This window comes from Arachis hypogaea, chromosome 1 (assembly GCF_003086295.3).
Source record: "Arachis hypogaea cultivar Tifrunner chromosome 1, arahy.Tifrunner.gnm2.J5K5, whole genome shotgun sequence".
In the NCBI taxonomy this organism is placed as follows: Eukaryota; Viridiplantae; Streptophyta; class Magnoliopsida; order Fabales; family Fabaceae; genus Arachis; species Arachis hypogaea.
The window spans coordinates 23,870,637-23,881,325 of NC_092036.1; the positions used below are offsets into that span (position 1 = coordinate 23,870,637).

At 36.8% G+C, this 10,689-nt stretch overlaps 1 long non-coding RNA gene across 2 annotated transcripts; it reads right to left on the reverse strand.

The window, feature by feature from the left end:
- Positions 1-6,080: 6,080 nt before the first annotated feature.
- LOC112800805 (uncharacterized) lies at positions 6,081-10,392 on the reverse strand. 2 transcript variants are annotated; one of them, XR_011862086.1, is made up of 3 exons: positions 9,325-10,392; positions 9,101-9,188; positions 6,081-6,735 (listed from the first exon to the last, which is right to left on the reverse strand). It is a non-coding gene; the product is annotated as an uncharacterized lncRNA (long non-coding RNA). The 2 variants fall into 2 exon arrangements; XR_011862085.1 differs by lacking the exon at positions 6,081-6,735 and having other exon boundaries at positions 8,947-9,188; positions 9,325-10,379.
- Positions 10,393-10,689: the final 297 nt, after the last annotated feature.

The following is a 10,689-nucleotide window of genomic DNA, read 5'->3' on the forward strand; positions in this document are numbered from 1 at the left end:
TTTAAGGGCTTTCCAACAATATATAATATGCCATAGTTGATATGAGTCTCACACAGCTTCCTCATGCATTAAAAGCATGCCATAAAATAAGCACTTTGAAGTGCAAATGGTGACATAAGGAAAATCATGCGTACGTATGACCCTCAGTTCATGTCCCATGCTAGTTTCTTGGTGTCAATGGCTGTAGCAATACAAAGCATATTTTTGGGCCAAGAATTGAAGCATAGTTGCAGGCATCCCACGGCTCCACTTTGGCGTGCTATGGAAAAGGTAAACAGAGGCCAAATTTGGGTCATTCCTTGAGGACAAATTGTGCCATCTAACTTGGTTACTCTCAGTCCAACTTCCAATGCTCCAATTCCTTCTTTTATTTCTCAATCCTCCAAGCTTCTAAGTGAAATCAAGCCCAATAAATCAATCTTAATTTAGCTTTAAGTTTAATGTAATTTGAATTGAATTTGAATTTTCTTGTAAGAGGCTATAAATTGAGGTAGGAGGTCACTATGCACAGACAATTCGAGGGGAGTCTTTGGACTCCCTTCTCACTTTCTTCCTTTTTTTTCATTTCCTTTCATACCCATTTTGTAATTCTTTAGTTATGAGTTTCTAATTCTCTTCATTGGGGGAAAAGAGCTCTGTTGCAATTCAATGGATTAATATGTTTGATTCTTTGTCTTCAATTCTTCTTTCATTGTTTCTTAGAAAGAATCTTCGTTCTTCATTTCAAGGATTCAAATGTCTTGAAAAAGAATTTGACTCTAACTTGAATTACATAAGAACTTGGAAAAGGGATTATTGGAATTGAGCTTGAAGATCTTTCTTTCAATTCTTGTGATTCTAGATTTGGATTTGATACGTGACATTTAATCATCCGACATCTAGATTCATAAAATTTTGTGGTTCTAAATCAAAGAACATGCTTCATCTCTTCTCATGAGCAATTAGATCAAGGAATTGATAATTGATCAAGTTGAGAGAGACTAAATTACCAAGGAATTGAAATTCAATCACTTATGATTTGCCAAGAGATCAATGATTGCATGATTGAAGTTGAGATGAGAGCTATTGATCCTAAGAATGCAACATCTCTTAATCCCAATGTTTTTTCCATTCTTAATTTGTGTCATTTACTTTCCAGTCATTTACATTCTTTCAATTTAACTCCTAGTTATTTATATTCTTGTCATTTTACTTTCTTGTCATTTTTTGCTTTCATTTATTTATTTACCAAGTCAATTTAATTCCAATTTACTTCTCTTGTTCAATCATCATCCAACTGTAACTGTCTAACTAGAATAATCAGTCAATCATTGCTTGCTTAATCCATTAATTCTCGTGGAAATGATAACCCACTCACCGTGGTATTACTTGATGCGATCCGATGCACTTGCCGGTAGTTTTGCAGATATTGGTTTGTAAAATCTGTATCAAGTTCTTGGCGTCGTTGCCAGGAATTAATTATGATTGACAAACTACCGATTGATTGATTACCTAGATTAGACATTTTTTTAGTCATTTAATTGCTTTTAATTATTTTTTTCTTTTGTCACTTAACTGTTTGTCTTATTACCTCACTAAGAATTCCTCAACAGATAATTGGAAGGGAGTCTCCAAACTCTCTTCTCACTTTCTTCCTCTTTTCCATTTCCTTTCATACAGATTTTGTAATTCTTTCGTTATGACTTTCTAATTCTCTTTATTAAGGGAAAAGAGCTCTGTTGCAATTCAATGGATTAATATGTTTGATTCTTCATCTTCAATTCTTCTTTCATTGTTTTTTTATAAAGAATCTTCGTACTTCATTTCAAGGATTCAAATATCTTGGAAAAGAATTTGAATCTAACTTGAATTCCATAGGAACTTGAAAAAGGTATTATTGGAATTAAGCTTGAAGATCTTTCTCCCTTTACAAAATAATATTCTCAAAATTACGGGCAAGTACATCGGATCATATCAAGTAATACTACGGTGAGTGGGTTATCGTTTCCACGAGAATTAATGAATTAATCAATTAACCAGTGGTAGTGGTGGTAATAATAATAAAAGTAATAACAATAGAAATACAATAATAGCAATGATAATAATCACTACAAGAAACATCGTTAAAATCGACGAAAAAGCCGTCGATAATATTAAAAATCAACGGTAAAATTGTCGATATTAGCCGTCGCTTTAAAACGTGTCGATTTTTCAAAAAACTAATAAAATCGACGGCTTTTTCGAGTTGTTGATAAACTTTCAAAAAATCGACAGCTACTGTGTCGATAATATAGGTTTAAGAATTTTACATATTTAATAAAAGTGACACATTAGTTGTCGATAATATTATCTAAGATCGACGACCCTTATGTCGATATTTGATTTATTAAAATTGACAAATTAGCTGTCGATTTAATTATAAAATTATCGACATATTTTCTATTTTCTTTTGTCTATTTTACATTAAAAATCGACAACGTTGCCGTCGATTTTTGTTTATGTTAAATTTAAAAAGCAACAACATTGCCATCGATTTTAATAGCCATATATTAATAGTTTTTTCCATATCTTGTTTCTCTTTATACAATATCTCCAATATATTTTCCCTCTACTATTAATATTTGGATCCATTCCTTGCTTCACTAGTAACCAAAGAATTCAATCATCTTAACATATATAAATAAGTGTGCCCAATGGCTATGTGAAAACTAAGAAGGAAAAAATTAAGATAGATTTTCTCCTTACTATCTACCTAAAGATGATGGTGATTGCAAAAGGAGGAGAAAATTGAGAAAGTAGAAAAGCTCATAACTCTTTCAAAAGAGAAGGGCCATATAGAACCACAAATTGGAATCTACATTCATTAATTTTATATTGTAACAAATTAATAAGCATACACTAATTATGACACTATCAAAGTAATGTTTATAAAAATAAAAAAAGTCTTATAAGATGCAAATAAACTAATCACAAGATATGCTTTTACAAATAATTCAGAATAACCACTTGTCTTTATGAATTGCTCCAAAGTCTCAATGTGCTCCATCTCTGTGTCTTTAGTCAAATATATAGCTGATCTATCTGATAAATTCATCAAATAGATAGGATTTTCTCTATAGCTTTATCTAGCAACTCTATCAAGCACCTCAAGTAAACATATGCTATACACATTTCTAATTTTTAAGACAAACTCAAACCTTTCTTTGTTTGGCATTTAAATAAGAAAGAAACTATTACCTGATCATACAATTATTATGCATATGCAAATTGCAGTTTAAAAAATATTAGTCCACATTGTTGTGTTTATGACATAATTATTTTACTTATTTGGCTTCCTTCCTTTATGCGACAACTTGTCTTTCTTTACTTTGCTTCATTTATTATTTATTTCTATAAACACCAGTTGTCTTTCAATTTCAATTATGATAAAAAAAATTGCATCTCAGAAATATGAAATTGGGCAATCTAGTAGTGACATCAGAAAAACAACTACAAGACAATAGGAATTAATAATCATCCAATGTCTGGACTCTGAAATTTGAGAATCGATTCAAATCCCCCAAGTCTCAAAAATTAGAAATTTGAATAAAAACAGAAAGTACTTGACTTGAAATATATAAATTGAGACTAATTGGAGGAGGTTTCATGAGATAGAAACAAGTAAAGCAAGTGATTGAATAAAAGCAAAAAAAGAATGAAGGGAAGTGAGAGGTGTTACGTTGAAGAAGAAGGGCCAAGCAGTGGATTCTCCCTAAGAGGCTGAAAAGAGATCCTGCCAAGGAACCTGGCGACACAATTACCCTGGAGTATTTGCAATATTTGCATGGCAAGGATGAAAACAGCAATTTTGGCAACCACAAACATGGGCACAAGCCATGATGTCCATTGAGTCTCTGGATCATAAGCAATGAATAAGACCACCACTGCATACAATCTTTGGCATTATGCTTTTCCCTTCCAACCGAGATATCACAAGAAGGAACCCACTTGCTATTTCTTCTTCATACAGTTCTCCTAACCCTGCACCTTCACCTACTGAACCTCTCATCACTGAGTATATCTACATAAAACCCTGCAATAATAATGCTTTAATTAGCAACAAGAACATGTTCTTTAGTTCACACAATTTCACAAGTGCTGCTTACCTCTTCAGTTTGCTTAATTCACAGTATTCGGTTTAATTACATATAGGTGGTTCAACTTTTTAATAAATATCATATATGAGGATAAAAATGATTTGGTGGAACTACACCTAACCAAAATTTTGTAAGAGTAAGGACTTCATGACTAAATTTGAACTTTCACATGCTTTCTTGACATATGCTTTCTCAAAAATAAAACTAAAAAATTAAGGAAGAGAAACCACACACCCAATATAATCTAATCTAATCTAATCTTAATAGTAATCACTACTACTCCTACTAGTATACTACTATTACTAAGTTACCTTAGGTACATGCTATATCACACAGTAGCCGCAGATATTAAAAAGACAAAAAAACAAAAACAAAAAGAGAAGTTTCAACTTCAAGGAAACAAGATAACAAATTATTTACAAGGAAAGAAAAGGAAGGCATTGTAACACCATAACTACCAAAGCTCACGCTTCCGACTGCGCGACTCTGATAGCTTGGACATTACGACGACACTTATACTATTTAATACTAAAATATGAGCCTGTTTAAAACTTTTTACCGCAAAAATCGCTTCCAAAATACTTCATTCGATCACGTACATCCATAGATACTATACAACTTACATAAACTCGTAAAGATTACATCCAAATATATAAATAGTATTACAAGCCTTAACCAATACAATTCCTAATCCTCTTACAGAATATATCAAGATAAGGGCGAGGGTACAATAAATAATAATCTAAAGCAATACAGAGCATCACAACAATAACTAAATAAACTCTTCGCGACATCTGCATCCATATCCTGAAAGGGGAAAAATGTAGGGGGGTGAGAACATCATCCTCGAAAGGGTTCTTAGTAAGGAATTTTTGGGAATTACTGTAATAGGATACGTGAAGATAACCACACCAGTGATTAAGGTTGCACAAAAAAATTATTGAATTGAAATTCAAAGTCCAGAAGGAGTTTTAGAGGATTCAAAAAGGTCCGTTGAGCGCCTATATCTTATGTCATAATAGATTCGAACACTTGCCCCGGACGTTGAAAGTAAAGTCGGAAATATTTTCTAAAAGAGGAACCGTTCAATTCTCAAAAACTCAAAAAGCCTTTCAAAAAGATTTATCTATACTGAACCAGAATAGCCTTTCATATCTTTCTGGTGCACGAAATTGTGATCATCAATGGCGACATCAACATGGTACGCACAATTGTAATCTCAACTCTTTATCACAACTTCGCACAACTAACCAGCAAGTACACTGGGTCGTCCAAGTAATAAACCTTACGCGAGTAAGGGTCGATCCCACGGAGATTGTTGGTATGAAGCAAGCTATGGTCACCTTGTAAATCTCAGTCAGGCAGACTCAAATGGTTATGGATGATTAATAAAACATAAAGATAAAGATAGAGATACTTATGTAATTCATTGGTAAGAATTTCAGATAAGCGTATGGAGATGCTTTGTCCCTTCCGTCTCTCTGCTTTCCTACTGTCTTCATCCAATCCTTCTTGTATGTAGGGTTTCACTGTTGTCAGTGACTACCTCCCATCCTCTCAGTGAAAATGTTCTATGCACCCTGTCACGGCACGGCTAATCATCTGTCGGTTCTCAATCAGGTTGGAATAGAATCCAGTGATTCTTTTGCGTCTGTCACTAACGCCCAGCCTTCAGGAGTTTGAAGCTCGTCACAGTCATTCAATCATTGAATCCTACTCAGAATACCACAGACAAGGTTTAGACCTTCCGGATTCTCTTGAATGCCGCCATCAATTCTAGCTTATACCACAAAGATTCCGATCAAGGGATCCAAGAGATAAACATTCAAGCCTTGTTTGCTTGTAGAACAGAAGTGGTTGTCAGACACTCGTTCATAAGTGAGAATGATGATGAGCGTCACATAATCATCACATTCATCATGTTCTTGGGTGCAAATGAATATCTTAGAACAAGAATAAGCTGAATTGAATAGAAGAACAATAGTAATTGCATTAATACTCGAGGTACAGCAGAGCTCCACACCTTAATCTATGGTGTGTAGAAACTCCACCGTTGAAAATGCATAAGAACAAGGTCTAGGCATGGCCGTGAGGCCAGCCTCCATGATCTAAGATAGCATAAGACTAAAGATAGCTACCAAGATGATAATACAATAGTAAAAGGTCCTATTTGTAGAGAATTAGTAGCCTAGGGTTTACAGAAATGAGTGAATGACATAAAAATCCACTTCCGGGCCCACTTGGTGTGTGCTTGGGCTGAGCATTGAAGCTTTCATGTGTAGAGACTTTTCTTGGAGTTAAACGCCAGCTTTTGTGCCAGTTTGGGCGTTTAACTCCCATTCTTGTGCCAGTTCCGGCGTTTAACGCTGGGCATTCTTGAGCTGATTTGAAACGCCGGTTTGGGCTGTCAAATCTCGGGCAAAGTATGGACTATTATATATTGCTGGAAAGCCCAGGAAGTCTACTTTCCAACGCCGTTGAGAGCGCGCCAATTGGGCTTCTGTAGCTCTAGAAAATCCACTTTGAGTGCAGGAAGGTCAGAATCCAACAGCATCTGCGGTCCTTTTCAGCCTCTGAATCAGATTTTTGCTCAGGTCCCTCAATTTCAGCCAGAAAATACCTGAAATCACAGAAAAACACACAAACTCATAGTAAAGTCCAGAAAAGTGAATTTTAACTAAAAACCAATAAAAATATACTAAAAACTAACTAAAACATACTAGAAACATACTAAAAACAATGCCAAAAAGCGTATAAATTATCCGCTCATCACTTTCCAAACCAGAAAACACAAAATCGAAACCAACCATCGGTCCATCTTATTTCAACCACGGCCCTAGGCCCAATCAATCCAACCATCAACCAATCACCACAATCCAACAAAGTCCCAGATGCAAACACAGATAGGAAGTTCAAGCACAAACAAACAGTTATAGCAAGTAGAACAATTAGCAGTTAATCACAAAGGCAAACCACGTACAATATGCACACCCAAATAATGTCACATAGATGCATATGATGCATGCCTATCTTAGTGGCTGATGATATCATTTGTCGGTTATATAGCCAACTCGACATATCCTGGTAGCTAACCATGGACATAAACACCCATTACGGAGCAAGTAGGTTTGAGCTACAACCCCATTGCTACTACCCGCTCAACCCATAGCCAGTGGAATAACCACTACTGTGGCTACTACCCAAGCGAGTGTTTAAAAGCTCAACTTGGAGCGAGTGGAATCACCACTACTACCGCTACTACCCAGGCATCACAGTCTCTGACCTGGAGCAAGTGGGACGAACCACAACCCTTGCTACTATCCAGGTATCTCAAGCATATATTCATTCAGTCCCAGCCATGGATCAACATCCATCTCAGCCATCCGGCTTAAATTCATAATTTATAGTCAGCCATACAACCCATAACTCATTCGGCAATCAGCCATAAATCAATATCATACACAGCCATTCTGGCTCACGGTTCAATCCAGAACCAGCCAATATTTATAATCATCCACAGCCATTCTGGCCCATAACAAAACAGCACTTCCACCATTCAACATCATCAAATTCATAAAACCAGCTTTTAAGCCATAAATCACTTTTCTCAAGCCATTTCACTTTGAAATCAAATTTCAACTCTGCTCAGTCTTGGCTTTAAAGATCTCATTTCTCAAATCATCTCAGGCTCATAAGCCAAATTTACTCAAAGTGAGTTCCCTTTTTTAAAACAAAGCCACTCTCGGTATTCTCTTTCCAAAACTTCCAAAACCATGGCAAGTTAAGGATTTATTTCAAAGTATTCAAAATCACCCATCCAACAATGGGATTTTATAACCAAAAGTTTCCCGGCAGAGGCCCAAGTCTTTAAGGGAGAATAACATAACTCATTTCGTCAAATTCATTTAAAATCATTAAAACCTTGGCTTTTCGATTCGAGTAATAAAATGGGATCTAAGCCAAACCGAGTCACGTAATCATTTACTTCTTTCAAAGCCATTTTCTTTACTTAGGTAAAACCAACTTCAACCCCCATGATAAATTCTAGAACGTTTCAACTGTTCAAAATTGTTTTGGTCTTGCAAGAATTCAAAATTCAAAGAGTACTTAAAACATTTCTCAAAACATTTCAAAATGAAACTTGTCAATAGACATTCAGGTTCTTTCAAAGTCATTGAAACTCCTCTAATTAAAACCCTCAAGTCAAATTCAAAGGCATTGCCCTTGTCACATTTAAAACATCTTTAAAACATAAGTCTCATCTAAATAACTTCCTCCTGAAAGAGGTACAATGCCTTTCTTAAGAAGCAAAACTAAATTACAATTTCTCTTTAATGATTTATTTCAAAAGCATGAATCATTCTTTTCTTGATAATTCAAATAAAATAGTAGAAGTCTTTTAACTCATCATTTTTCCAGACAACATTCAATAAAGACTCGGATTTTATAGAAATTTCGGCAGCACCTCCCCTAAAACTTGGACTTTTGTCACCCGGTTCGGGTCCCAACTAAACCGTTCCTCATTCCTTTTTAATAACTCAAAACCAGAAATCAATTCAAAAACAAGTTAAATCCAACAGTCACCTCAATGGCATATCTTAAGGAAACTATCAACCGATTTAACTCATTTCCAAAGCTTTAAAGAATCGGTTCAGCAATAAATCATTTATCAAAACCAAATCAATTAAAGTAAACTAGGCTAAATTTTAAGAGTATTCTATCTTTCACATTATCAAGAGAGTCAACTCAGCTCAAATCAATCCCCAATAGATTAAAATCAATTTTCAAATATTTAAAGAATCAACTCCAAACATTCCATTTCACAAATCCGCACAACAAAATCAGCCAACAAACATTCATAAGCTTTCGAGACAATCAAATTAATACATAAGGCCGATACAATCACCAAATACACATTGCCTCACATCAGTATCCATATATAATAATTCCAATAATAAACTATAGTTTTCGGAAAGCACCCCTACCTTAAAACACAAATCCATAACCCAAATGTCTCACAGAGTCCTTTTCGCCTCAACCCGAACTGACGGCAACCAAAACCTCAGCTCCCAACTATTTTCACAATAACCATAGCAACATTAATCGCAACATATAATAATCAGGACTCGATCCCACGTTACCAAGACTCATTCATTAACCAAACACAATAGAATACTAATGCGAGATTATTCGAAACATAATTTCTTACCGAAATAATACAATGAGGCAGCTGCGATTTCGAAGCGGCCCGGCAACAGCTCCGGCGGTGTCCAGAAACTCCGGTGGATCAACTATAAAAACCGCGCAACTTTAAAACCCTCTCGAAATCCAAAAAGGCAGAAACCTCAAACAAAACCCTTACGGGTGGTGGTTTCAGCGGCCATACAGTGGACTACAACCATAGTGGCAGCGAGGTTTTTCGGTGGTCAGAACTCTGGCGACGCAGTAGCAAGGTCCCAAGTGGCAGAAGCTCAGCCCGAAGCTCCGGAGGTGATCCCGAAAGTCACAGAACCATCCCTGGCGGTCAGAAACACAGAGGCGCAGCTCCCTTCTCCAGCAGCAACACCTGCGGCGATGGTTGGTGCAGCAGCTCACAACGCGAGTAGCAGCGGCGGTCTGAACCTCTTCCTTTCCCTCAGACCAGATCGGGCGGATCTCCAACAGTGGCGGCGGCAGACCAGAGCAGCAGAACGGAAGGGATGGTGACTGCTCAGACCGCAGCGACGGCACACGACGGCGTGCGACGGCAGCGGCGAGTGCCTCCCTGCGCGACGCCGACTCCACGCCCCTCTCTTGGTCTCTCGCTCCCCTCTGGTCACGACTCATGGCGGCAACGAAGTGACTCCGACGGCGCACGAATCTCCTTCATCCTCCTCTCTTCAGTCGCGTTGCTCCCTCAGAAGCGTCCATGGCTCGCGCCTCCAACGGCGATAGGCAGATCGACTAGGAGGCCCGGTGGCGTGTCACTGGCGGCGCTGGCTTTCCCCTAGCGATGACAAGGACACGTGGACTACCGCGACGGCGCGACGCGGTGGCGGCGGTAAGTCCAGCACGTCGGTGCGAGTCTTCCTCTCCTCCTTCCTTCTTCCGCAGCAGCTCAGTCTCCCTTTCTCTCTTTGCTTATGTTTCTTTGTTCATGGAAGAAGGGAAACCGTGGGTGAAAGGGGAGACAGGGCATGGGTTCGGTTGCTGTTTGTATTGCTAAAGAGGGTTGGGTGGTGGCTGCTGGGTCATTAGGATTAGGGTTTTATTTTTGAAACTCAGGGTCAGTGACACTTTAGTAATTTTACTTTAAAATAGGGATAATATAGTAATTAGAAATAAATTCTAATTCAACAATAATAATGTATAAAATATTATTCGTTCATCAACTTCACAAATTGTTTTCAATAAAATATTCAAATCCAATAATTGAAAATAATATAATTAAATCCATTATTTTTCCAAAACAACAGTATTACTATTTTAAAATATTAATTTTTTAGTCCAAATCATATAAAATCCTTATTATTTCACAACTATCAACTTTATAATTTGAGTATAGAAAATAATCCAATAATTGTAAAATTGGGTA